Below are 12284 nucleotides of genomic sequence, written 5' to 3' on the forward strand. Positions count from 1 at the left end.
GCTGTGGCTGCAGGAAACCTGAGTTAGGTCTGGGGAAACTAGATGTGATTGGGACAGACCTGGCTTTAAACAACCCAGACCTAACTCTTTAAAAACATGCATGTGAGACGGAAGCACTGAGCATGCCCTCTATCCATCCACTTGCTCTCTCAGCCTGTTTTCTCCAAGGGCATTGGCCAAAATGTGAGGACAAACTGCAGGAAGATAAACTATGGGTAGGGAAGGGTTTAGTATCCCCAACCAGTGATACTTGCTCCAAAAAATAGCATTCCACCCAGATTAATACATAATACGACTCAAGCTGCCACGAAATAAGTCTGCTATCTTAATGCCTAGTATGGTCCCAATTCTCTAATGCTGACTTGAGTAATAGGGACCATAATACTCCAGTCTCATCGTACCTACACTGGCTCAGTCTCAATTTGCTTCCAGTTCAAGGTGCTGGCATTGACCTTTAAAGTCCTGTAAGTCTTGGGACCAGCACACCTTTATGAATACTTACTGCCAAATGAACCTACTACCACTATGGTCATCTTAGGGGCCCTCCTTTGGGGCATCAAAACTATGGAATTTCCTCCCCAGGGAGATTCATCTGTTCATATCTGTTATTTTCTGTTTTGTTTGGTGTTTCCTCACTGACTGTCCTTCCTGATTATGTGTTTTTGTTTAATCGATGTTTTAATTGTTTTATAGATATGTATTTTAATAGCCGAGTTAAATACTTTTTTATTGTTTGCTGCCTTGTTTTAGATAAATAAAAATAGATAATACTGTCTTGTCCAAGAAAACTAACCCTGTAAAAAGCTATTTTTCAGAGTCCTAAAATTAAGAGATCAGAACGTGGAAGAGTCTATACTTATAGAAGTAGTTAAACATTTTTTTTCTTTTATAGAGCAATTTTAAAGTTATCAAGATTTTTTTTATGGTAACCATCTTAAGTCACTTGGCTCCTTCTTTATTATCTATCTATACCCATACTAATAGCCAGTTATAATTTCTTTAAACTATAAACTGTTAATACTTACGATCAGGAGGTACTTCCAATGCAATAATAATTTGGCATAGAAAGAAAACCAAAGGAATTCTGCTTGCATAGATATTTGTCCTTTCCATCCTTATTCCAAGAGGTATTATGAAACTTGTATTGAAATTAATGCAAGCTCAACGTTTCCTTCTTATTATCAAAAGAGATTTGTGGAAGCAGTTGTGTGAATACAGTTGCGCAATCTGGAAAAGAAGTAATGCCAAACAATAAAGAACTGAATGCTATAGTGACCAAGAACAGACAATCAATTATACTACTATGATCTGTGTATTATGACTGCTTCACATTATAAAACTGAATTTGCCTGATACCTACATGCAAACCATGCTGTGAGTCAATTGTTCACATGGATTTTTTCACTACTGGGTAGTTACACCCAATCATACTATAACTATGGATTGGGATGACCACAGAGTTGCAAAGAAGAAGTTCTACTTTTACTCCTGTGCATTTATAATTGTTGAATGTTGATTTTATATTAATTTCCCTACATAGAAGTGCCTTCTGAGTTGCAGTTCTGAAATGCAGGAGGGGACCTTAGAGTAATAAAACCCAAATTATTTTTTGCTTTTATGGGAATGGCTATCTGAAACACAATCACATGGAAGCATATCTAAGTTGCAAGACATTTTTGTGACCCAGCCATCCTATGCAGCTTTAGTGATCTTTCTGTCAACATGATTTCCACCCAGTTTTCCCTGCCCTGAGGGTCTACAAGTGCACGGTAAAAACAACAAGATGGGAAGATGCTTTGTTTATCTATTACATTTATATTCTTATCCTTCCCTTCTTCCAAGGCAGAATATGTGGTTCTTCCATCCAACATTTTATCCTTAGGTTAAAATGGAAGGGAAAAAAATGACTGGCTAAATGTTGATTTGAAATCAGGGCTGCTTTCAGCCACATTGGATAATGCACTTCCAATCCACTTTAGCAACTATTTGCAAATGGATTTTCCTGTGTGAAATGTGTGTGAAAGCAGCCCAGGTCTCCCCGAGTCCTCGTCCAACACCCTAATCACTACGCCATACAAACTCTCAAGCATAATATTCTCAGTTTACAAAGTGAAGCAGATAGCTTAATGAGTGGGACACAGCCTTTGATAGTATGCTTTGCATATATTATTTGAGTAATCCTTAAATCACCCCTATAAAGCCAGACACTATTTTTATCTCCTTATTGCAGATATACAGCTGAAGCTGAAACACAGTGGCTTGCAGCAGTTTAGGTATATGTAATCCACAAACTGTGAAGAAGATTCTTGGACTGTGCAGCTGTGTGTTTCCTTGGTAACAGTCAAGCATCTAACATAAAATCCACTGACTCATCTCATCTCTATTCACATTACCTATTTTTCAAGATCCCTATAGCTCAATGGTCTGCATACAAATCCATTCATACCTTATTTTACTAAACACCAACAAATACGGCTATGTGATATTAATGTTAGTATGAAAGAGAATGTGAATACTGAACTTGCAGCACTTAGCTATTGTCATGCTTTATAAACATAAAATACACAAGTTGCTTATGGGAGAACTATATAACAGGAATACTTGTGTTGATTAGCTGCATGAATTCAGCACATTCAGGATGAATACTGACAATGGAAAACAATAAAGAATTCAGCTCCTGCTGAACAGAGCAATTTTATACATTACGAGATAAAAGTCATCACTCTTTCAGTACAGATCCTTTGTAACAGCACCTCCCCTCTAAATGACAATGTGAGAAAACAAGCACAGGTTTAACATGGCTGATCTATGTAAACATATTAAAATATTTATCCTCGCAGTATACAAAATATGCTGAGATGCCAAAGTTCATCCCTTTTGCCCAATGTACTGCTACTGCTCAGTGCCAGGGGTGTTCCCTCCCAATGCCCCCTGCCATAGAATTAATAAATAGCTTGTAATCAACGCATGCTTCCTGCCAATTCACCCTACTTGTCCTGAGCAACCCACTCCTATCAAAACTGGTTACAGCCTAACCAGTCATATTCCGACCACCCCTGAGATTCACCATATAGCAGCCGGAAAAGCATTCCTCCTAAAAGGTCAATCACAGTGGAATGCCAAAATTCCTGCTCGGTCTTGACATGACCAGTTAATCTCATGGTGCCTAAGAGGAGGCTGGGTGGGTCAGCACAGCAGCACATGGCAAATGCCTGCATGAGAGAGGGAGACTTTGCTTATTCCAACATGTAATTTTTATTTTATTATTAACAAGAAAGGCGTGAGGGGAGCTCATGATAAACTCTCTAACTGAGGCAGGTACACAATATTTAATATAAAATAATAAAACAACCACAGGATCACATGGTAAATTATGGCCTGTTAATTCTAAAATGTACAAAAAGATTCCATACCAAAACAGGTCATTTTAGAATAACACCAAAAGACATGTACTAACTTGCCTGACTCAAGTGACATCTCCAGCATAAGTCCGGGTAACCAGGGCACATACAAGATCATCTATAGGGTGTCAGTAAGAGTCGCCAGGAGACTCTTACTGACTCTACCCCAGAGGGGTAGTGGGGTCTGGAGGGCAACAGGTACTTCTTAGTGCCATGTACCCACATTCCCAGCTGATGACATAATTTTTAACGTGACCTAAAAGTGATGGGTTATGCCGAGGCCAACACAGTGTTTTGGGGCCAATTTTTACTGAACTGGCCCTTTTGCAACCCATCACTTCTGAGTTGTGCCAGCCAGAAACGCAAGGGTGCACATAGCTGTATCCCTGGCATGTGTCCCATCCTGCCTCCCCTATGTTACCCCTCCATTTCCTGCCAGCCAGGTGAGCAGCGGCAGGGAGCAACATCTGGGGCAGGGGATGCCCTAGCCCTAGCTTGGGGGTTGGCAACCTAGTATCAGTACATAGTTTTCAAAAAGAATTTTCTTAAGTCAGCTGAAATAAGTGTCCAAGATGCATAAGGAGGCCAGGCTGCATGCTCTGACAGAAGACCTCCTGCCCCCTGCTGGCACTAACAGCTGCCACTCAGGTGGGCAGTGGAGGAAAAATGGTTGGGGATCAAAGTCACCTGATACTATTACGTTCGGTGATACTGTAGCAATACTAGAGATTTTGCCAGCAAACCAGGTAAGTCTCCTCTAGGTTGACAACCTAGAGGTTGTCTATAATAGTTCCCAAAGATCGATGGTTGTTGTGGATTTTCTGGGCTGTATCACTGTGGTCTTGGCATTGTAGTTCCTGACATTTCACCAGCAGCTGTGACTGGCATCTTCAGAGGTGTAGCACCGAAAGACAGAGATCTCTCAGTGTCAAACTGAGAGACACTGAGAGATCTCTGTCTTTCGGTGCTACACCTCCGAAGATGCCAGTCACAGCTGCTGGTGAAACATCAGGAACTACAATGCCAAGACCACGGCAATACAGCCCGGAAAATCCACAACAACCATCGTTCTCTGGCCGTGAAAGCCTTCGACAATATATCGTTCCCAAAGATCCTTCAGAAATTCTAAAGATAACATTTTTCAACATAGAAAATAGAAAAAGAAGTTTTAACCAATTCATATGGCAAGTTATTTCCTCATGAGATAATACTGAACCCCAACTTAAAATATCCTCTACTCTTTAAAGATTGTATTGCTGCAAAGGTGTAGTATAACTCATACATAAAGGGTTGGTCATTTTCTTGTTCCAAAAAACTAAAGTCAATGGGAAGATCTTGCCCCCTATTTGCCATTTCCATTGGCTGGTTAATTATCAGCCTCACCAATCCTGTCCTGTACCTAATTTTAAACTAGAAGGGGCCAGGAAAATAATTGCCCTGGCATAAATGGCCATGAATATATTCCTCTGTACAAACAGTTTGATTTCAAAGCTTCAGATTTAGCACACTAAAATCCTTCTGTGGGGGCATTTGGGTCTCTCTAGACCCCAATCATAATAGGAGATAGTATTTGTATCATATACCTATTACAGTTCCGAAGGGCCTGTAAAACAGAGATGTTCCGCCAGGCCTTTGGTTGAGGACCAGCAGGTATCCCCTCTTATCAGCTATGTGTTTTACCCACAACTATGACTTATCCAGGTCTTTTATTAGTATCCAAAGTAGCCTATGTATAATGGTGCCGGAGTATTTTAATATAAGTTTTTAAATCTGTTTTTAAAGTTGACTATTAATTTATTGTGTTTTAATGATGATGTGAGCTGCCCTGAGCCCATTCGTTGGGAGGGCGGGATATAAGTCAAATAAAATAAATAAATAATAAAATATACAAACTTCTGTTTTAAAAGTTCCATATCTGTACAAATATAAGAGTCTCTCTACACAAGACGCCTCGGCGTATGTTTGTCAAGTGTGGAGACTCAATCTTAGCCGGGAAGCATAGTTTTAAAAGACAGAGCCTGCAGAGATCACTTCTCACAGCGTTTGTTAATTTCATCTTTGCCTCCCTGAAGGCTCTGTCAATTTTACTCTCTAGTCTAAAACTGTGTGGGATGACAACCAGAGGGCAGTGAGGAATGAAAATGGACTGGAGCTGCCTTCTAGAGCCAGACTTGGACCTGGAGAGGTTATAATAGGCTGAAGTTTCCCTTCTGGCATTTCACAGCCCTTTCACACAGCTCCAGTGTATAGCAAAGCCTTTGCCGTGCCACTAGCTCTGTCTTTTAAAACTACCCTTCCTGGCTAACATTGCAACTCCCAACACGTGTTCTTCACACATCAGATGTCTCTCAGAGAGCGACTCTAAGCCATCAAGTAAAGACTTGTTTGTTTTATCTGGTGTTTCCTTAATAATCTCTCCCTCCTGCCCTATGTTTTAATTGTCATTTTTATGCTTTTGAATGTATATTTTAAACATTTGTTAGCTGCCTTGGCAGCCCTGATGAGAGTAGAAAGGCGGGGTATAAATTTTGTAAATAAATAAATAACCATTGCAGAAAACCAGTATAGTTCCCCACAATTTACAGAACTGAGACATCTTTAACAAAGAAGGTTCTGAATTTTTGTTTCAGACTTCTTTTAAAAATTGAACACAGAAACTAGTGCTGTGCAGGAAGACTGATGACATTTGGCATTTTATTCTGTGTATGGATACACAGTTATGTCAGAATTGGGACAGAAATGCTACATGGGTGAATGTGGAGTAAATGTGTGCTGAGTGTAGCTATCTGTAAAGAAACTAATCTGGACTGTAATATTTGATGTAGTTTTTCATTTTTAGCGACATATATACTCATAGGGTAACAGGCATTTCACAGTTCTTTGTTCTCTGAGTGGTTTATATTTACAAAAATAACCCTTCCCAGTTTTGTAATAGAACAGTGTTTTTTTAAAAAATCTTTTTACTGGGGAAGTTTTAAATATTGAGTGTTTTAATTAGATTATAAGGCACCTGAGTCCCTAAGGCAAGAAAATATAAAAACAGAATATCTAATTGTATTTATCTGCAAAAACTACTTTATAAACTTTACTTTTAATTTATATCAACAGTATCACAGCTATTGCTGTGTTAACTCCAATTGGTCTTGGAATTTTGCTTTATAAAGACTGTAGGCTTTTCCATAAATTATACAGAAATTAATCTCTAATCTTTTATCATTTTGATTTATTTGAATATATATTGGAAAAGACATTAAGCATGAAATATATGCCGTGGCTTTTATTCATGAATGTAGGTGACATTTATTCAGTAGGCATTTCCTATTTCTATGAAAAATGTGTCTATTGAATTCCAAGCCTTGTTTTGCCGACTACATATCTAAAGGATATAACTGTATGATGGACACAAATTAAAATACAGCATAGGAAAATGCCTTTTAACGGGAAGGCTTTTCAATTTAAAAAAATGCTTCAGGTTTTTTTTTTTAAAAAGGATCTGATATTTTAGGTTTATTATAATCAGAAAATGAATCTATAATAAAACAACATCAATTACAACAAATGCTTGTAGTTTTTTACACAACTAATTTATTCAAAGTTTTAGAATAGTAACAGAATAACTCATTATTTGAAATATTAATTCTGTTTATCTCGTGTAAATATACTTTCCATTTCAGTTATATTACAAGCTAAAATATAAGTCATTTATTCCATATTAACTTTTAAATTCTGCCTTTAGATACATATTATGTCACACCTTCTAAGCAACGAAGAGAACTCAGAAATATCTAATGCTGCCAAACTCCAGAAGGGGCTTGGAGATCCCCCAGAATTAGAGATGGGCACGAACACCAATACGAACAAAAAGAAGCCATGAACAGCCCATTCTGCTGTTTGCGAACAAGCTGTTTGTGAGGCCCCATTCTAAATAAACAGGCGGTTGTTGCAAGCCTTGTTCATTGCTGTTCCTTGCTGTTCATCAAGCCAGACAGTCTGGCACCTGCAATCAATTCCTTTGGCAACTTAGGCAGGGATTGTGTGAACTCTGTCTGAACTCCTGCTGTTGCCCTGGAAACATCAATCTAAGCCCAATTTAGCTTGATAGGCAGGTCTTCCTTTCAAGTGTGGAGCTCCAAATTTGTTACAACAAGGGAGCAAAGAGCAGGGGGGAGGGGGGCTCCCAACTCTGACTTTGCAGACAGTGGAGAGGGAGAGAGACAGTTGCTGCTGGCATTTTGATGGAGTGCGTTGGAGCTTGAATTTTCTTTGTGTGTGGTGGGATAAGGATCTACCCCTTCAAGTTCCATGGCTGCTGCCAGGCTCTGGGGCCAAGCTATTATTTATTATTGGTACCTTTCCTGGTGCCTGCTCAGGTCAGGTTTTTGGGAGTGGTGCAGTAGGGATCTTGACTTGGATGATGACTGGAGGAGAGCCTGCTGGCCCCCACGAACATGTTCGTGAACAGGGCCATCCATGTTCGTGGTGTTTGGGAGTAGACATGGGCACAAACATGAAAAAAATGAACACGCCGTTCGTGGTTCATTGCCGTCCACGAACAATGAACACTGACAAACATGATGCTGTCATGAACATGTTTGTTGTTCGTGGGGGCCTGCAGCCCCCACCTACCCCCACCCTCAAACCTCCCACTTAGCCCCCTCCCCCAATCCACTTACCTGGCCTTTTAAAGATCCCTTTAAACTATCAGCTGATAGTTTAAAGGCCCCTGTCCTGTCACTTGCAAGCAGCAGGGCCCTTTAAACAACCCCAGTCCCCAACACCCCTGCCCCACCCCAGTGCTGCTGGGTTTCTTCTGCCCAGTGCGAGCAGTGCAGGGAGATTCTCCCTGTCCCACTCGCACCCGGCAGGGCCAGCGCCCCGGACCTGCTCCGGACCTGCTCCTGCCCCATGCAAGTGGGACAGGGAGATTCTCCCTGTCCCACTCACACCTGGTAGGGCTGGCGCCCCGGGGCTGCTCCTGCCCCGTGCGAGCGGGGCAGGGAGATTCTCCCTGTTCCGCTCACACCTGGTAGGGCCGGCGCCCCGGGGCTGCTCCTGCCCCGTGCGAGCGGGGCAGGGAGATTCTCCCTGTTCCACTCGTACCCAGCAGGGCCGGCACCCTGGGGCTGCTCCTGCCCCATGTGAGCGTGGTAGGGAGATTCTCCCTGTCTCTCTTGCACCGGGCAGAAGAAGCCACACGGCGCCGGCTCTCCCGGTGCTAAGAGGGGCAGTGAGATTCTCCCCATCCTTCTCACACCAGGGGAGGGGCAGTCGGCACTCAGCCGCTTGTAGGGGAAGTGCCCAACGAGCAGCTGATTGAGGGGTTTAAATACCCATTTCCATGCTGCTGAGCAGTGGCATGGAAACGGGCATTTAAACTCCTCTTTGATTCCGGGTTTCCAGGGCAACAGCAGGAGTTCAGACAATCCCTGCCTGAGTTGCCATGGGAATTGATTGCAGGTGTCAGAAGTCTGGCTTGACGAACAGCAACAAATGAGGCTTCCAACGACCACCTGTTCATTTGGAATGGGGCCTCATGAACAGCCTGTTCGCGAACAGCCGAACAGGCTGTTCCCAGGCTTTTTTGCGTTTGTAATGCTGTTCAAGCCCATGTCTATTTGTGAGTCTCTGTTCATGGATGGCAACGAACAACGAACATCATGTTCGGGGTTTTTTCCTGTTCGTGCCCATCTCTACCCAGAATTACAATTGATCTCCAAACAACAGAGATTGTTAACTGTTTATTAGTTGATGTGATGTTTGGAAAATTTGTGACGGCCTATGGCTATAGACAATAAACTCTGCCATCACTGCAAACAATGGAGATCAGTTACCCTGAGAAGATGGAAAGTCCAGGGGTTGACTCCTTAGCATTATAGTCCATAGAGGTTTATCTCTATGCTCTGCCCAGGTTCCACTCCCAAGTTTCCAGGAATTTCCCAACCCAGAGGTGCCACTGTAGCCATATCCTCAAATTAGGAAATTGCCTTGGAAAATCATAGTAAGTAGGAAACCTTGTACGCTTCCAAACCATCTATCTTGAGATAAAACACTGCTTCATTAATATCTATGTATAAATATCTGTTTAACTGTACCCATAAAAATTAGAAAATAATTCTGAAAAGGATTTTATTTACTTTCAGTAGAATTAAATTACATCACTAGGGATACAGGGTATAAAACTCATGCATTTGTTGACTTAAGTGGGAAAGATCAGCATGATTGGTCTTGCCCACATAGTTTCATTATTCTTACACACAGTGCACCCATGTTCAATAGAACCAACTAGAAGCAGCTTCCATAAACACTGGTGAGGATGTGATTTATTAGGATCTTACATGGTGAAAACAAACACAAACATTCATCACGGGGAAACAATGTCCACAGAAGATATACACCATTTGATAGAAGCATATTATGTTTGTGCAGGACATTCACCCTTAATGAAATAGCTATAAGCAACTACTGCTTTAACAATTTGTACAAGAAGCCAGTCCCTGGTCACTGGAAACAAGACTCTTACATAACAATCCTAAACAAATTTATACCCCTCTAAGCTCATCAACTTCAATAGAACTTAAAGGGTATAATTCTGCTGAGAATTGCACTGTTACTCACCTTTCATCACGGAAACATTAGCAACCATTCTCCATTTCAAAGCTTTTCTCAGACTTTTTAAATGACCCTTACATTTCACACTGATCATGCTGATTTCTATAAACAGAATTTTAGAGGTGCAAAATATGTTTAATAGAAATTTTAAAAATACTTTAAGAATCTGAGCACATAAACATGGAGCTGAATTGCACACAAATGAATGGTACTTCTAATTGTGTTCAGTATCAGCAAGCCAATATGTGAACAGTGTTTAGTTTACATGACGAAAAACTAAATTTCTTCCTGCAAATATAGATTGTACATTTTTCTGTGTCTTCACTAAGAAAATGGACCTTTCTGCTTATTCATTAAAAATCTTTGACGAAGCCTTAGGTTTAATCATTAGCTAAGGGAGGTAAGCCAAGCTGTGAAACTTTTGTGCCAATTCCACATTGTCTCTGTGTTTGTGTTCCTTGTTCTGAGCTGCATGAAACATCCTTTAAGCCATTTTCCCTTCAGAGAGTATGGAATTTTTCCAGTGGCATTTTAGACACTTCCTGGCCAAAACAGCTGATTGGTGCAGACTTCATATTAACAATTGCCAAGTATGGGAAGTAAACCACTCATTATAATAGCATCACTCTTTGCCCCCACTACATTTCTGGTTTTCTTTGAAAAAGGCTGAGGTTACAGAAGGGAGGCAACTTAGAAATGCTTTACTGGACAGAGACAGTTCACAAACAAATGTTGGGGGGAACTGTCAACTTGCTCTAAAAGCAGCCTTTGAATTTATAAAGGCATCATTCAGATAGCTGAAACTCATATATAAATTTAAAGTACATTTTCTTAACATACTGCCTGTGCATTATCACTGAAACAAGCCAGATGTTAAATGTGAAAGAAAATATTTACAGAGTACGTATTTTTTTAAAAATTGGAGGAAGGGTTAAGGACCTACTCACATGTTATTTTTGAACTCCAGTAAGAAATAAATCACACCTGAACCTAAAAATCAGCTACATACTCTATGCAAATGTATGTAAAGAAATGCCAAGCATCTTTGTTTCACAACAGTGTCAGAACAGGGTCGTGATGTATCATGCAAAGGTGGCAGAAGGAGGATGCTTTCCCTGATTGATACTTGGAAACTTACATCCTACACCCTGTGGATGAAAAAGGTGAGGAAATGGTTAGGCATCCTCTACTGCTGCTATTTGTCCTCTCCAATTCACTCTCTTCTTAAGCTTATATGAGTGAAGAAGCAGACCTTCACAGTAAACACACACAGGTTTAAATAGGCAAGTTTCCTCATAATAATGACATAGGAGTAACCTCAGTCACTCTTTACCAAACCTGAATCCCATGTACACTTCAGAAAAACCCAACACTATTGTTATGAATTTCTGTTTTTACTGTGATCTTTAACTCCTTCAACAAAATCAGTGGAAGCTATTTATGCTATGTTATGCTTCAAAGCTCTCTTCAAAATCTACCATTTCTACTAATATTAATATTTAGGAACATTGAAGAAGGCTATTTGTTTACTTAGAAAATGTGAATGCTGCTTCTCCATATCTTCTTGAGGCTGTTCATAATTAAAACAACAAAATCAGTAAATTTGTAAAAACAAATCATATCAATAAGAATAATACTAAATCAATAAAAACACTGCCAACAAACACAAGCCATGTACACCACTCCCCAGATTTAACTCAACAAATGTACAGTGGAATCAGTTTCAAAAGTATACATAATGAGACTTATACAGTCAAGATTTCAAAAATATTAATTTATCAACACATATATGAATACTAAACACGTATGCTTTTCATCAGAAAAACAATTGACACAGACCGTGAACATTCAGTCAGTCTCCCAGTGTAGGATAACACAGGATACACAAAATAGTAGTGGCAATTCTCAACACAAAACACTGAAGACTTTGAAAGGTCCTTGGAATTCTTATCCAGATAATAACGGAAACAAACTGCCAGGAAACGCATACACTGGGAGCCTGAATTTTCACGGTCTGTGTCAATTGATTTACTGATGAAGAGCATACATGTTTAGTATTCATATATATGTGTTGATAAATTGATATTTTTGAAATCTTGATGTATAAGTCTCATTATGTATAACTTTTGAAACTGATTACACTGTACATTTGTTGAGGTACATAGCTCTATTGGTTCCCTTGGTAACGCCTCTGTTTGTGTTGCAACAAACACAAGCCAGCATATAAAAGCAGAGCAGTCTAAAATGATGTTGATAAACATCTATGGATTGAGA

Source organism: Eublepharis macularius, chromosome 9 (genome assembly GCF_028583425.1).
Source record: "Eublepharis macularius isolate TG4126 chromosome 9, MPM_Emac_v1.0, whole genome shotgun sequence".
NCBI lineage: Eukaryota > Metazoa > Chordata > Lepidosauria > Squamata > Eublepharidae > Eublepharis > Eublepharis macularius.